Source organism: Eumetopias jubatus, unplaced genomic scaffold (assembly GCF_037043125.1).
Source record: "Eumetopias jubatus isolate StellerSeaLion01/CBP00866 unplaced genomic scaffold, mEumJub1_p1.0 scaffold_16, whole genome shotgun sequence".
Lineage (NCBI taxonomy): Eukaryota > Metazoa > Chordata > Mammalia > Carnivora > Otariidae > Eumetopias > Eumetopias jubatus.
Genome location: NW_028274822.1, coordinates 70840068 through 70857826, shown reverse-complemented (window position 1 = coordinate 70857826; position 17759 = coordinate 70840068). Strand labels below are relative to the sequence as shown.

The 17759-nt window shown below is 37.3% G+C and overlaps 1 long non-coding RNA gene across 1 annotated transcript; it reads right to left on the bottom strand.

The window, feature by feature from the left end:
• Nucleotides 1-1320: 1320 nt before the first annotated feature.
• On the bottom strand, nucleotides 1321-17544 carry LOC148162317 (uncharacterized). Its single transcript, XR_015766988.1, has 3 exons — nucleotides 17410-17544; nucleotides 3938-4034; nucleotides 1321-1535 (listed from the first exon to the last, which is right to left on the bottom strand). It is a non-coding gene; the product is annotated as an uncharacterized LOC148162317 (long non-coding RNA).
• Between the last annotated feature and the right edge of the window lie 215 nt (nucleotides 17545-17759).

Genomic DNA, 17759 nt, shown 5'->3' with positions numbered 1-17759 from the left:
AGGAGAGTCCCAGAAGGAGAAGAAAAAGTATTCAAAGAAATAATGACTGAAAACTTCTCAAATTTAATGAAAAACATGCCCCTATACATCCCAGAAGCTTAACAAACTCCAAAAGGATAATATCGAAGAGATCTACACTTAGACACCTCATAATCCACCTTTAATCAAACTACTAGTAGTCAAAGACAAAGAGAGAATCTTGAAAGCAACAAAAGAGAAGCAAATCATCACATATAAAATACCCTCAAAAAGAGTAACAAATGATGGGGATGACATATTCAAGGTAATGAAAGAAAGACTTTCAAACTAGAATTTATATCCAGAGAAACTAACCTTCAGAAACAAAGGAGAAATTAAGACATTTCCAGGTAAACACCTGGAGAGAGATCCAGTCACTCTCAAATCTGCTCTACAATAAATATTAAAAGGAATCTTCAGGCTGAAATGAGAGGACACCAGATAGTAACTTAGATTCACATAAAGAAATAACACTTTGACAAAGGTAACACACATATAACTATAAAGACAACACAAATGTGTTTTCTGTTTGTAAGTTATTTCTCCTATCTGATTTAAAAGACAACTGCAATAATCATAAAGCTGTGTTGCAGGTTTATAATGTTTATGTATAATGTATATGTGTGATAATAATAGTATAAAGGGAGGGGGAGGAAAGGGAGCTACATAAGAGCCAAGTTTTTGTAAACTACTGAAATGAAGCTGCATCAATCTGAGCTAGATTGCTATAAAGATATTAATTGTAATCCCCAGGAGACCACTAAGAAAATTTTAAAAAATAGTCAAAGAAATGACAAGAAAATTAAAATGGTACATTAGAAAATAACTACCAAAGAAGACAGTAATGGAGAGGAATAGAGGAATAAAAAGATATAAGACATGTAGATGGGGCGCCTGGGTGCCTCAGTCGGTTTAGCGTCTGCCCTTGGCTCAGATCATGATCTCAAGGTCCTGGAATCAAGCCCGCATTGGGCTCCCCTGTTCCCTCTGCCTGCCACTCTGTCTACTTGTGTTCCCTCTCTTAAAATCTTAAAAAAAAAAAAAAAAAGTAAGACATGTAGAAAATAGCAAAATGATAAACATAAATTCTACCTGTCAGTAATTGCATTAATTATAAAAGTAAATGGATTAAATACTCCAATCAAAAGGCAGAGGTTGATCTTTTGAATGGATAAAAATAACATGACCAAACTATATTCTATCTATGAAAGACACTTCAGAATCAAAGACACACAGAGATAGAACGTAAAAGGATGGAAAAAAATAAACCATACAAACAATAATCAAAAGAGAGCTGGAGTGGCTATACTTAGACAAAATAGACTCTGACACAAAAAATTGTCACTAGTTAAAGAATGACATTTGGGTGCCTGGGTGGCTCAGTCGTTAAGCGGCTGTCTTCGGCTCAGGTCATGATCCCAGAGTCCTGGGATCGAGTCCCACATTGGGCTCCCTGCTCGGCGGGAAGGCTGCTTCTCCTTCTCCCACTCACCCTCGTGTTCCTGCTCTCGCTGTCTCTGTCAAATAAATAAATAAATAAAATCTTTTTAAAAAATAAATAAAAAAATAAAGAATGACATTTAATAATAAAAAAGTCAATTCATCAAGAATATATATATATATAAATAATTATAAACATATACCTACTTAACAACAAAGACTCAAAATACATGAAGCAAAGAAGTATAGAAATAAAGGGAGAAATAAGTCAACCGTAATAGTACCTCACTTTCAATAATAAACAGAACTAGACAGAAGATCAACAAGGAAACAGAAGACTTAAACAACACTAGAAACTAACCAGACTTAAGAGACATCTGAAGAACACTCTGCTCAAAACACCAGAACATACATTCTTCTCAAGTGCACATGGAACACTCTAAAGAATAGACAGTATGTTAGGTCATAACACAATTATCAATAAACTTAAAAGGATTGAAATCACATAAAGTATGTCCTCTGATTATAAAAGAATTAGAACCAAAAGGAAATGTGAGAAATTCACAAATATGTGGCAATCACACAACACACTCCAGAATAACCAATAGGGCAAAGCAGAAATCATTAGGTAAACTAGAAAATACTTCGAGGTTAATGAAAACAAGAACACAATGTGCCAAAGTTTATGGGATGCAGCTAAAAGCTTAGAGGAATATTTACAGCTGTAAGTGCTATATTAAAAAGAAAAACCTTAATTACATAACCTTACACCTTAAGAAAATAGGAAAAGAAGTGCAAACTAAACCTAAAGCAAGCAGAAGGAAGAAATAATACATTTTAGAGCAGAAATAAATGAATTAACAGAAAACAATAGAAAAAATCAATGAAATAAAAAGTTGGTTCTTTGAAGAGATTAACAAAACTGACAAACCATTAGTTAGAAAGACCAAGGGGAAAAAGAGAGAAAACTCGAATTACTAAAATCAAAATGAAAGAAGGACATTATTAGTAACCTTACAGAAACAGGAAGGTTTATAAAATAATTTGATGAACAAATGTATGCCAACAAATAGGATAACTTAAATGAAACATATAAAATTCCTATAAAGACCCAAACTACTAACACTGGCCCAAGAAGAAAAAGAAAATCTGAATAGGCCTATAACAAGCAAAAAACTGAATCAGAAAACTTCCCAAAAGAAAACCTCAGAACCAGGTGACTTCACTGGAAGTGTACTGAACACATAAAGAGGAATTCACAAACTCTTGCAAAAATATAAAAGAGAAAAGATTTCCTAGCATGTTTAAAAATCACACAAAAAGAACATTACAGACTGATACTTCTTATAAGATGAAAAAGTCCTTAAAATGTACTAGCAATCTAAATCCAACAACATATAAAGATTATGCACCATGACCAAATGGAATTTATCCCAGGATTGCAAGGCTGTTTCAATATATGAAAATAAGTCAATTTAATACATCATATTAAAAGCCTAAAGAACAAAAACCACATGATCATCTCAATTATGTAGAGAAAGCATTTGACAAAACCCAACAACCTTTCACAATGAAAACATTCAACTAAGAATAGAGGGAAATTTCATCAACCTGATAAAGGGCATCTGTGATAAACCCCAGTGAATATGATACTTGATGATGAAAGACTGGATGCTTTCCTCTAAGATCAAGACAAGACAAAGATGTCCACTCTTGACAGTTCTATTCAACATAGTACCAGAGGTGGGGCGCCTGTGTCGCTCAGTCACTTAAGTTCTGACTTCAGCTCAAGTCATGATCTCAGGGACCTGGGATAGAGCCCTGCATGGGGCTCCCCACTCAGCGGGGAGTCTGCTTCTCCCTTTTCTTCCCCCACCCCCGCTCATGCTCTCTCTCTCAAATAAATAAATAAAATCTTTTAAAAAATCAACCAACCAAAAAACAACAACAAAAACCACAGTACTGGAGGTTACAGCCAGGCATTAGGCAAGAAAAACAAAATAAAAGGCACCCAGATTAAAAATAAGTAAAATTATCTCTATTTGCAGATTACATAATCTTTATGTAGAAAATCCACAAAAAATCTATACGAATTAATAAGCCAGTTCAGCATGTTTGCAGGATACAAGGTCAATATGTAAAAGCTAGTTATATTTCTATACATTAGCAGTGAACATGCAAATAAAATGCAGAAAACAATTCCGCTTATATTAGCATTGTTATAGACTGAATTGTGCCCCAAATCATATATTGAAGTCCTCACCCTAATTGGACCGTATTTGGAGATGGGGCCTTTAAGAAAGTAATTAAGGTTAAACGAGGTCAAGGGTTAGGATCTAATATGATAGGACTAGTGTACTTACAAGAAAAAGAAGAGACATCAGAAACTGATCTCCCTCTCTACAGATGCACAGAGGAAAAGCGACATGAGGACACAGGGAGAAGGTGGCCATCTGCAAGTCAGAAAGAGAGGTCTCACCAGAAACCAAATCTGCTGGCACCTTGACCTTGGTCTTCTAGTCTTCAGAACTGTGAAAAAATACATTTCTGTTGTTTAAGCCACCAAGTCTGTGGTTCTTCCGTTAGGGCAGTCCAAGAAGGCGAATAGAAGCATCAAAAAGAATAAAAAATTCAGGAATAAATTTAAGCAAAGACGTTCAAGACCTGTACACCCAAAACTACTAACATCATTGAAAGAAACTGAAGATCTAAATAAATGGAAAGATACCCGTTCGTGGATTAAAATGGCAATACTCCCCGGTCTACAAATTCAATGCAACCCCATCAAAATCCCAGTTGTCTTTTTTGCAGGAATTGACAATTGATCCTAAAATTATTGCAAGGGACCCAGAATAGCCAAAACAATCTTGAAAAAGAATGAAGTTGGAAGACTCACCCTTCCCTCATCTCAAAACTTATCACAAGGCTACTGTAGCTAGGACAGTGTGGTAGTGGCAAAAGAGCAGACATATATATCAATGGAATAAAAATATGAGCACAGAAATAAACCCTCACAATTATGGTCAATTAATTTTTGACAGGGGTTGACAAGACAATTCAATGGGGAAAGAACAGTCTTTTCAACAAATTACACTTGGGTAAGTGGATATTCACATACAAAAAAAATGAAGTTGGATCTCTACCTCACATTATATATGAAAATTAATTCAAAATAGTCTGAAGATCTAAATATAAGTATAAAATTCTTAGTAAAAAGCACTGGCATAAGTCTTTGTAACCTTGGATTGGCAATAGTTTCTCATATACGACAGCAAAAGCACAGACAACAAAAAAAACAAATAACTCAAAACCTTTTGTGTATTGACATCATCAAGAAATTGAAGATAACCCACTGAATAGAAGAAAATATTTCAAAATGATATTATCTGATGAAGGATTTGTATCCAGAATATATAAAGAACATTTACAACTCTACAATAAAAGCACAAATAACCCGATTTTAAAGTGGGCATAGGATTAGAACAGACATTTCTCCAAAGAAGAAATACAAATGGCCAGCAAGCACAGGAAAAGATGCTCACCACCATTAGTCATTAAGGAAATGCAAATAAAAACCAAAATGGCCTATCGTTTCATACCCACTAAGATAGCTATTTAAAAAAGTGGGGGGAGGGATGGAAATGACAAGGCAAGGATGTGTAGAAATCAGAACCCTCATACACTGCTGATGGGAATGTAAAATGGTACAGCTGCTTCTGCTTTGCAGTTTGGCAGTTTCTCGAAAAGTTAAACAGAGAGTTACCATATGATCCAGCAATTTCACTCCTACATGTATACCCAAGAGAAATGAAAACATATACCCACTCAAAAACTTGTACACAAATGTTTATAGCAGGATTATTCTTATTTATTTAAAATTAAAGTACAGTTGACATATAACATTATATTAGTTTCAGATGTATAATATAGTGATTCAACATTTATATAATTACAAAATGCTCACCATGGTAAGTGTAATTACCATCTGTCACCATACAAAATTATTATAATATTATTGACTATATTCTCTATACTGCACTTTACATCCTCATGACATATTTATTATTGGAATTTTTTTTTAAATTAACATATAATGTATTATTTGTTTCAGGGGTACAGGTCTGTGATTCATCAGTCTTAGACAATTCACAGCACTCACCATAGCACATACCCTCCCCAGTGTCCATCACCCAGCCACCCCATCCTCCCCACCCCCCTCCCCTCCAGCAACCCTCAGTTTGTTTCCTGAGATTGAGTCTCTTATGGTTTGTCTCCCTCTCTGGTTTCATCTTGTTTCCTTTTCCCCTTCCTTCCCCTATGATCCTCTGTCTTGTTTCTCAAATTCCTCATATCAGTGAGATCTTATGATAATTGTCTTTCTCTGATTGACTTATTTCACTTAGCATAATACCCGCTAGTTCCATCCATGTTGTTGCAAATGGCAAGATTTCATTTTTTGATGGTTGCATAATATTCTATTGCATATATATACCACATTTGCTTTATCCATTCATCTGTTGATGGACATCTAGGTTCTTTCCATAGTTTGGCTATTATGGACATTGCTGCTATAAACATCGTGGTGTATGTGCCCCTTTGGATCACTACATTTGTATCTTTGGGGTAAATACCCAGTAGTGCAATTGCTGGGTTGGAGGGTACCTCTATTTTCAACTTTTTGAGGAACCTCCATACTGTTTTCCAGAGTGGCTGCACCAGCTTGAATCCCCACCAACAGTGTAGGAGGGTTCCCCTTTCTCCACATCTTTGCCAACATCTGCTGTTTCCTGACTTGTTAATTTTAGCCATTCTGACTGGTGTGAGGCAGTATCCCATTGAGGTTTTGATTTGTATTTCCCTGATGCCGAGTGATGTTGAGCACTTTTTCATGTGTCTGCCGGCCATTTGGATGTCTTCTTTGCAGAAGTGTCTGTTTATGTCTTCTGCCCATTTCTTGACTGGATTATTTGTTCTTTGGGTGTTGACTTTGATAAGTTCTTTATAGATTTTGGATACTAGCCCTTTATCTGATATGTCATTTGCAAATATCTTCTCCCATTCTGTTGGCTGTCTTTTTTTTTTTTTTTAAAGATTTTACTTATTTGACAGAGCACAAGCAGAGGGAGAAGGAGAAGCAGGCTCCCCGTTGAGCAAGGAGCCCGATGCAGGACCCTATCCCAGGACCCTGGGCATGACCTGAGCCGAAGGCAGCGGCCCAACTGACTAAGCCCCCCAGGCGTCCCATGTCTTTTGGTTTTGTTGACTGTTTCCTTTGCTGTGCAAAAGCTTTTTATCTTGATGAAGTCCCAATAGTTCATTTTTGTCCTTGCTTCCCTTGTCTTTGGAGGTGTTTCTAGGAAGAAGTTGCTGCAGCTGAGGTGGAAGAGGCTGTTGCCTATGTTGCATTAAATGTGTAGATTGCTCTAGGTAGCATAGACATTTTCACAATATTTGTTCTTCCAATCCATGAGCATGGAACGTTTTTCCATTTCTTTGTGTCTTCCTCAATTTCTTTAATGAGTGTTCTACAGTTTTCTGAGTACAGATTCTTTGCCTCTTTGGTTAGATTTATTCCTTGGCATCATGGTTTTGGGTGCAATGTAAATGGATCAACTCCTTAATTTCTCTTTCTTTTGTCTTGTTATTGGTGTATAGAAATGCAACTGATTTCTCTGCATTGATTTTATATCACTTTACTGAATTCCTGTATGAGTTCTAGCAGTTTTGGGGTGAGTCTTTTGGATTTCCCACATAAAGTATCCTATCATCTGCAAAGAATGAGAGTTGACTTCTTCTTTGCAGATTCAGATGCCTTTTATTTTTCTGTTGTCTGACTGCTGAGGCTAGGACTTCTAGTACTATGTTGAATAGCAGTGGTGATAGTGGACATCCCTGTCATGTTCCTGACCTTAGGGGAGAAGCTCTCAGTTTTTCCCCATTAAGGATGATATTCACTGTGGGCTTTTCATAGATGGCTTTTATGATATTGAGGTATGTACCCTCTATCCCTACACTGTGAAGAATTTTAATCAAGAAAGGATGCTATACTTTGTCAAATGCTTTTTCTGCATCTATTGAAAGGATCATATGGTTCTTGTTCTCTTTTTTATTAATGTATTGTATCACATTGGTTGATTTGCGGATGTTGAACCAACCTTGCAGCCCACGAATAAATCCCATTTGGTCATGGTGAATAATTCTCTTAATATACTGTTGGATCCTATTGGCTAGTATTTTGGTGAGAAGTTTTGCATTCATGTTCATCAGGGATATTGATCTGTAGTTTTCCTTTTTGATGGGGTCTTTGGTTTTGGGATCAAGGTAATGCTGGACTCATAAAATGAGTTTGTAAGTTTTCCTTCCATTTCTATTTTTTGGAACAGTTTCAGAATAAGTATTAATTCTTCTTTAAATGTTTGGTAGAATTCCCCTGGGGAGCCATCCGGCCCTGGGCTCTTGTTTGCTGGGAGATTTTTGATTACTGCTTCAATTTCCTTCCTGGTTATGGGTTTGTTCAGGTTTTCTATTTCTTCCTGGTTCAGTTTTGGTAGTTGATACATCTCTAGGAAAGCATCCATTTCTTCCAGACTGTCTAATTTGCTGGCATATAGTTGCTCATAATATATTCCTATAATTGTTTGTATTTCTTTGGTGTTGGTTGTGATCTTTCACTCATGATTTTATTTACTTGGGTCCTTTCTCTTTTCTTTCGGGTAAGTCTGGCCAGGGGTTTATCAATCTTATTCTTTCAAAGAACCAGCTCCTAGTTTCACTGACCTATTCTACTGTTCTTTTGGTTTCTATTTCATTGATTTCTGCTCTGATCTTTATTATTCTCTTCTCCTGCTGGGTTTAGGCTTTATTTGCTGTTCTTTCTCTAGCTCCTTTAGGTGTAGGGATGGGTTGTGTATTTGAGACCTTTCTTGTTTCTTGAGAAAGGCTTGTATTGCTATATACTTACTTTCCTCTTAGGACGCGTTTGCTGCATCCCAAAGATTTTGAACAGTTGTGTTTTCATTTTCATTTGTTTTCATTTTTTTTTTATTTTTAACTCTTATTTTTTAAATTTTTTTAAACTCTTAATTTTTTTTACTCTTAATTTTTTTAACTCTTAATTTCCTGGTTGACCCATTCATTCTTTAGTAGGATGCTCTTTAGCTTCCATGTATTTGAGTATGTTCCAACTTTCCTCTTGTGATTGAGTTCTAGTTTCAAAGCATTGTGGTCCAAAGATATGCAGGGAATGATCCCAATCTTTTGGTACCAGTTGAGACCTGATATGTGACCCAGAATGCGATCTATTCTGGAGAATGTTCCATGGGCACTAGAGAAGAATGTATTCTGTTGCTTTGGGATGGAATGTTCTGAATATATCTGTGAAGTCCATCTGGTCCAGTGTGTCATTTAAAGCCTTTATTGCCTTGTTGGTCTTTTGCTTAGATGATCTATTTCAGTGAGGGCAGTGTTAAAGTCCCCTACTATTTTTGTATTATTGTCGATGTGTTTCTTTGGTTTTGTTATTAACTGGCTTTATATAATCGGTTGCTCCCATGTTAGGGGCATAGATATTTAAAACTGTTAGATCTTCTTGTTGGATAGACCCTTTAAGTATGATATAGTGTCCTTCCTCATCTCTTATTATAGTCTTTGGTTTAAAATTAATTTGTCAGGGCTCCTGGGTGGCTCAGCTGAGTCAGCTCAGGTCATGATCCTGGGGTCCTGGGATCAAGCCCCACGTCTGGCTCCCTGCTCAGCGGAGAGCCTGCTTCTCCCTCTCCCTCTGCCTGCCACTCTACCTACTGTGCTCTCTCTCTATCTGTCAAATAAATAAATAAAATCTTTTATAAAAATAAAATAAAATAAAATCTAATTTGTCTGATACAAGGATTGCCACCCCAGCTTTCTTTTGATGTCCATTAGCATGGTAAATGGTTTTCTACCCCCTCACTTTAAATCTGGAGGTGTTTTTGGGTCTAAAATGAGTCTCTTGCAGACAGCATATTGATGGGTCTTGTTTTTTTAATCCAATCTGATACCTTGTGTCTTTTGATTGGGGCATTTAGCCCATTTACATTCAGGTTATTGAAAGTTTCTACCTCTTAATCCCCTTCACCTATTCCCCAACCCCGTTCCCCTCTGGCAACCACCAATTTATTCTCTGTATTTATGAGTCTGTTTCCATTTAGCTTTATTTGTTCATTTATGTATTTATTTAGATGCCACATATAAGTAAAATCACACAGTATTTGTCTTTCCTGGATTTATTTCACTTGGCATAATATTCTCTAGATCTATCCATGTTGTTGCAAATGGCAAGATTTTCTTATTTTGATAGACGAGAGGGGAAGATGGCTGCAGAGTAGGAGGACCCTAGGCCCACCTCGTCCCATAAATACAATTAGGTAACTATGAAATCATCTGAAATAGTCCAGACATTGATCTGAAGACTGGCAGAACAAACTCCATAACGAAAGGTAGAGAAGAGGCCACATTGAAGAAAATAGAAAGCACAGAGATGTGCTTGGGAGAGAAGGATTGTGGCCACTGCAGTGGTGAAGGAGCTGTGGTCAATGAGAAGGGTGCGAGACAGACTAGCATAGAGGTGCACAGGGATAACAAATCCCCATAGCAACTGGCTTGGAAAGCAAGAGGGCCCGAATTTCGCTGAGTTCTTGCAACCAGCGGGGCTTAAGCCTGGAGTTTTAAAGGTCAGTTTGCTTGGCTTTGGGAAAGCTCAGAGGACATTGGGGCTGTTCTTGGAGAAAAGGCAAGGCAAACAGCCCACAGACATACAGCATGGAAACAATGATCTGAAGAGTGCCTGGGGTACAGAGTAGGGAGGTTAGCTGCTTACCTTGGAGCATGTCCCAGAGAGGCAACATTCACTGAGAGGCCCCTCCAGGAACAAAGGAACTGCTGCTGCCATTTCCCTTCCCCTCCCCTCGGCATCAGCACAGGGCCGCCTACGGGAACCAGCACAGCACAGACACACCCTACCTAACTTGCTTACAAGCCCCGCACCCCTCATGCTCCAGAAGAACCACCCTTCCTAGTCACATTTGCAGTCCCAGTGCAGCAGCTCCCCTCCTCAAGAAGACCAGCCTAAACCCCTGCCAACACCATGTCTCCCGACCCTGGAGTTTTGTGATGCCCCAGTTCCAGTGGCAATAGCAACAATCTTATTTCACAAGCAGACCAGAGCACACCTAGTTAAAACGTACCACTCAGACCAGGGACCAAACACTGCCTACAACAGGCAAAGAGAACCTCTGTAGACAACTGGCCTGAAGGATAAAGTGGCCAGGACACAACAGCAGAGTGCATGCAGCACATACTAGAGACACTCCCAGAAGTGCCAAGTACTGGGGAACACGAAACAGTACACTGCAGGACCTCTTTCTTCATAAAGCCATTACTCTCAAGAACAGGAGACATAGCTACTTTCCTAACACACAGAAACAGGCATAAAGATTTAGGCAAAATGAGAAAACAGAGGAATTTGTCCCAAAAGAAACAGAACAAGGCCATGGCTAGAGATCTAAGTGAAACAGATATAAGTAACATGTCTGATGGAAAACTTAAAGCAATGATCACAAGGATACTTACTGGACTTGAGAAGAGAGAGAAGAATGGAGGTTATCAGTGAGATCATTAACACAGAGATAAGGAATAACACAGCAGAGATAAAAAGCTCAATAAATGAAATGAGAAACACACTTGATGGAATGGAAGCTTGGAAGAAGCAGAGGAACAAATTAATGACCTAGAAGACAGAGTAATGGAAAGTAATCAAGCTGAACAAAAGAGAGGAAAAAAGAATTATGCAAAACAAGAACAGACTTAGGGAACTCAGTGACTCCATCAAACATAATAACATTCAAATTAGACCTAGAAGAAAAGAAAAAAAAAGGGGGCTAGAAAATTTATTTGAAGAAATAATAACTGAAAACTTCCCTAATTTGGGGAAGAAACAAATATCCAGATTCAGGAGGCACACAAACCCCCAGCTAAATCAACAAAAGTAGACCCAAACCAAGACATATTGTAATTAAAATGGCAAAATAAAGTGATAAAGAAAAAATGTTACAAGCAGCAAAAGAAGACAGTTACATACAAAAGAAATCCCATAAGGCTATCAGTAGATTTTTCAGCAGAAACTTTCCAAGCCAGAAAGGCTTGGCATAATAAATTCAAAGTGCTGAAAGGGAAAAACATGCAGCCAATAATACTCTATCCAACAAGGCTATCATTCAGAATAGGAGAGATAAAGAGTTTCCCAGACAAACAGAAACTAAAGGAGGTCACGTCCATTAAACCAGCTCTGTAAGAAATATTAAAGGGGATGCTATGAGTGGAAAGACCAAAAATGACAGTATGAAGGTAAGAAACACAAAAGCCATAAAAAGAAATATTTATTTTTCTTTTTTTTCTTAAAGATTTTTTTAATTTATTTGAGAGAGAGAAAGAGAGAGAGCATGCACACAAGCAGGGGGAGGGGCAGACGGAGAGAGACAAGCAGACTCCTTGCTGAGCAGGGAGCCTGACTCGGGGCTCAACCCCAGGACCCCGGGATCATGACCTGAGCCAAAGGCAGACACTTAACCGTCTGAGCCACCCAGGCACCCCTAAAAAATTTTTTTCTGTAAAAAAAAAATTACTCAAGGAACTCACAAAATAAAAAGATGTAAAATGGGACACTATATATCTAAAACGTGAGGAGAACAGGAGTGAAGAAGAGGTTCAAACTTAAACAACCATCAACTTAATATAGACTGCTAGATGCAGAAGACATATACAAAATCTAATGGTAACCACAAATCAAAAACCACTAAAAAATATGAAAGAATAAAGAGAAAGAAATCTAAATATATCACTAAAGAAAACCAGCAAATCATGAAAAGGAAAAAGACATGAGAGAATCAGAGAAAATCTTTAGAAACAACCACAAAACAAGTAATAAAATGGCAATAATACATATCTATCAATAATTACTTTGAATGTAAATGGACTAAATGCTCAATCAAAAGAGAAGAGTGACAGATTAAAAAAAGAAGAAGAAAAAGAAAAACAAGACCCATCTATATGCTGCCTACAAGAGACTCATTGTAGACCTAAAGACACCTGCAGATTGAAAGTGAAGGGGATGGAGAAATATGTGTCATACAAATATATGTTAAAAGAAAGTTGGGGTAACAATACTTGTATCGGAAAAATAGACTTTAGAATAAAGACAATAGATGAAGAAAGGCACTATATCATAAGAAAGGGGTCAATCCGGGGAGCCTGGGTGGCTCAGTCATCAGGCATTTGCCTTTGGTTTAGGTCATGATCCCAGGGTCCTGGGATCAGGCCCCGCGTCAGGCTCCCTGCTCAGTGGGGAGACTGCTTCTCCCTCTCCCACTCCCCCTGCTTGTGTTCTCTCTCTGCCTGTCTCTTTCTCTGTCAAATAAATAAAATCTTTAAAAAAAAAAAAGGGCAAAGAAAGGGGTCAATCCAACAAAAAGACATAACAATTGTAAATACTATGTACCCAACATGGGAGCAACCAAATACATAAAACTGTTAATAACAGAAAGGAACTAATTGATAATAATACAACAATAGTAGAGAACTTTAACACGCCCCATACATCAATAGATCATCTAAACAGAAAATCAGGGGCTCAGTTGGTTAAGCATCTGCCTTCAGCTCAGGTCATGATCCTGGGGTCCTGGGATCGAGTCCCGCATCAGGCTCCCCCTGCTCTGCAGGGAGCCTGCTTCTCCCTCTCCCTCTGCTGCTCCCCCTGCTTGTGCTCTATCACTGTCAAATGAATAAATAAAATCTTAAAAAAAAAAATCAACAAGAAAACAATGGCTTTGAATGACACACTAGACCATATAGATTTAACAGATAAATTCAGAACGTTCCATCCTAAAACAGCAGAATACACATTCTTTTCAAGTGCACACAAAGCATTCTTCAGAACAGATCACATATTAGGCCACAAAACAGGCCCCAACAAATTCAAAAACATGCAAGTCATACGATGCATCTTTTCTGACCAAACACTATGAAACTAAAAAATCTAGAAGGACCACAAATACATGGAGGTTATAGCATGCTATTAAACAACTAATGAGTCATCCAGGAAATAAAGAAATAAAAAGTACATGGAAACAAATGAAAATGAAAACACAACAGTTCAAAACCTTTGGGACTCAGCAAAATAGGTTCTAAGAGGGAAGCTTATTGCAATACAGGCCTACCTCAAAAAGTAAGAAAAATCTCAAACAAACAAGAAGAACAACAAATAAAACCAACGGAAGGAAGGAAATAATAAAGATGAGATCAGAAATAAATGATATAGAGACTAAAAAACAATAGAACAGATCAATGAAACCAGGAACTGGCTCTTTGGGGGAAAAAAAAATCAATAAAATTGATAAACCTCTAACCAGACTTACCAAGAAAAAAAGGAGAAAGGACCCAAATAAATAAAATCACAAATGAGAGAGGAGAAATAACCAGAGAAATACAATTATAAGATAATATTATGAAAAACTATATGCCAACAAATTGGACAACCTAGAAGAAATAGATAAATTCCTAGAAACATATAACCTACCAAAACTGAAACAGGAACAAACAAAATTTGAACAGACTGATTACCAGCAAAGAAACTGAATCAGTAATAAAAAAAAAACTCCCAAGAAACAAAAGTCCAGGACCACATGGTTTTGCAGGTGGATTCTACCAAACATTTAAATAAGAGTTAATACCTATTCTTTGCAAATTATTCCAAAAAAATAAAAAAGGAAGTAAAACTTCCAAATTCTTTCTATGAGGTCAGCATTACCCTGATTCCAAAGCAGATAAAGAGACCACAAAAAAAGAACTACAGGCCAATAGCTCTGATGGACATAGATGCAAAAATCCTCAACAAAATACTAGCAAACCAAATCCAACAATACATTTTAAAAAATCATTAAAAAAAAAATTCACCACAATCAAGTAGGATTTATTCCTGGATTGCAAGGGTGGTTCAATATTTGGAAACCAATCAATGTGATACATCACATCAATAAAAGAAAGGATAAGAACCATATGATATTTCAATAGATGCAGAAAAAGCATTTGACAAAGTACAAGATTCATTCATGATAAAAATCTTCACCAAAGTAGGTTTAGAAGGAACATACCTCAACATGATAAAGGCCATATATTAAAAGCACACAACTAACATAATCTTCAACAGGGAAAAACTGAGAGCCTTTCCCTTAAGGAGAGGAACAGGCAAGGATGTCCACTCTCAACACTTTTACTCATCATAGTACTGGAAGTCCGAACCACAGCAATCAGACAACAAAAGGAAATAAAAGGCATCCAAATCAGTAAGAAAGAAGTAAAACTTTCACTATTTGTGTAGATGACATGATACTACACAAAGAAAACCCAAATGACTCCACTAAAAAGCTGCTAGAACTGATACACAAATCCAGTAAAGTCACAGGATATAAAATCAATGTACAGAAATCTGTTGCATTTCTATACCCCAATAATGAAGCAGCAGCAAGAGAAATTAAGAAATCAATCCCATTTACAACTGCACCAAAAACAGTAAGATACCTAGGAATAAATCTAACCAAAGAGGTGAAAGACCTGTACTCTGAAAACTATAAAGCACTGATGAAAGAGATTGAAGATGACATAAAGAAATGGAGAGACATTCCATGCTCATGGTTTGGAAGAACAAATATTGTTAAAATGTCTATACCACACAAAGCAATCTACAGATTTAATGAAATCCCTATCAAAATACCAAGAGCATTTTTCACAGAACTAAAACAAATAATCCTAAAGTTTGTATGGAACCAAAAGACCCCAAATAGCCAAAGCAATCTTTAAAAATAAAAGCAAAGCTGGAGGCATCACAATTCCAGACTTAAAGTTATATTACAGAGCTGTAACAATCAAAACAGTATGGTACTTGCACTAAAATAGACACATAGCTCAATGGAACAGAACAGAAAATCCAGAAATAAACCCACAGTTCTTGACTAGTTGTCTCGACAGTTGTCGAATCATCAACAAAGCAGGAAAGAATATCCAATGGAAAAAAGATGGTCTCTTCAACAAATGGTGTTGGGAAAACTGGACAGCCACATGGAAAAGAATGAAACTGGGCCACTTTCTTACACCATACATGAAAGTGAATTCAAAATGGATTAAAAACCTAAATGTGAGACCTGAAACCATAAAAATCCTAGAAAAGAGCACAGGCAGTAATTTCTATGACATCTGCCATAGCAACTTTTTTCTAGATAGGCCCCACAAGAGAGGGGAAACAAAAGCACAAGTAAACTATTGGGATTACATCAAAATATAAAGCTGCTGCACAGTGAAGGAAACAATCAACAAAACTAAAAGGCAACATACAGGGGTGCCAGGGTGGTTGTTGGTTGTGCAGCCGGATCTTGATTTTGGCTCAGGTCATGATCTCAGGGTGGTGAGATCAAGCCTCAAGTGGGCTCTGCACTCAGGAGGGAGTCTGCTTGAGATTCTCTTCCTCTCCCTCTGACCCTTCCCCTGCTTGTGTGCTCTCTAAAACAAATAAATAAATCTTAAAAAAAAAAAAAGGCAACCTACAGAATGTGAGAAGATTTTTGCAAATGACATATCTGATAAAGGGCTAGAATTCAAAATGTATAAAGAACTAAAACTCAACACCTAAAAAACAAATAATCCAATTTAAAAATGGGCAGAAGACATGAACAAACATTTCACCAAAGAAAACATCCAGATGGCCAACAGATACATGAAAAGATATTCATCATAATTTACCATGGGGGGTGGGTGCCTGGGTGGCTCAGTCAGTTAAGCATCTGCCTTTGGCTCAGGTCATGATCTCAGGGTCCTGGGATCAAGCCCCATGTTGGGCTCCCTGCTCAGCAAGGAGTTTGCTTTTTCCTCTACCTCTGAGCCTCTCCTCTGCTTGTGTGCACGCTCTCTCTCAAATAAATAAATAAAATCTTTAAAAATAGTAATAATAACTTACCATCAGGGAAATGCAAATCAAAACTACAATAACATATCACCCCACACCTGTCAGAATGGATAAAATCAACAACACGAGAAACAAGAGGTGTTGGCAAGGATGTGGAGAAAAAAGAACCCTCTTGCACTCTTGGTAGGAATGTGAACTGGTGCAGCCACTGTGGAAAACATTATGGAGGTTCCTCAAAAAGTTAAAAAAACTACCCTATGATCCAGCAATACTGAGTATTTATCCAGAGAATACAAAAACACATTCAAAGGCATGTATTCAAAGGCATACATGCACTCCTATATTTTTTGCAGCATCATTTACAAACTAAGGAAGCAGCTCAAGTATCCATTGACAGATGAACAGATAAGGAAGACTTGGTAATATATATACAATGGAATATTATTCAGCCATAAAAAAGAATGAAATCTTGCCATTTGCAACAACATGGATGAAGCTAGAGAGTATAATGCTAAGTGAAGTAAGTCGGTCAGAGAAAGACAAATACCACATGATTTCACTCATATTTGGAATTTAAGAAACAAATGAGCATAGTGGGGGGAGAGAGAGACAAACCAAGAAACAAACTCACTCTTAACTATAGAGAACAAACTGATGCTTACCAGAGGGTAGGTGGATGGGGGGCATGGGTGAAATAGGTGATGGGGATTAAGGAGTGCACTTATTGTGATGAACACCAGGCAATTAAAATAAAAACTTTATTTTTTAAAAAAGATTTTATTTGAGAGACAGCCCGTGCATGGGTGGGGAGGGGCAGAGGGAGAGGGACAAGCAGACTCCCAGAGCTTGATCCCAGGACCTGTGATCAAGACCTGAGCCGAAGGCAGACCCTTAATTGAGCCACATAGGTGCTCCTAAAATAAAAACTTAAAAAAATTTTTTTATTCTTTTCTCCACATACTCACCAACACTTGTTGTCTTTTTGATAATAGCCATGTAAGGTGATATCTCATTATGATTTTGATTTGCATTTCCTTGATGACTGGAGATGTTGAGTATCTTCTCATGTGTCTCATGGCCATCTGTATATTTTCTTCGGAAAATGCATATTCAGGAGGTTTCTTAATAGCCAAAAAGTGGAAACAAGCCAAATGTCCATAAACTGATGAATGGATAAACAAAATGTGGAATATCCATACAATAGACTATTTATTATTCAGCCATAAAAAGAAGTGAAGAATTGATACATGCTATAACATGAATATCACACTTTAATTTTTATCCTAAGTGAAAGAAGCCAGATACAATTGTGTGA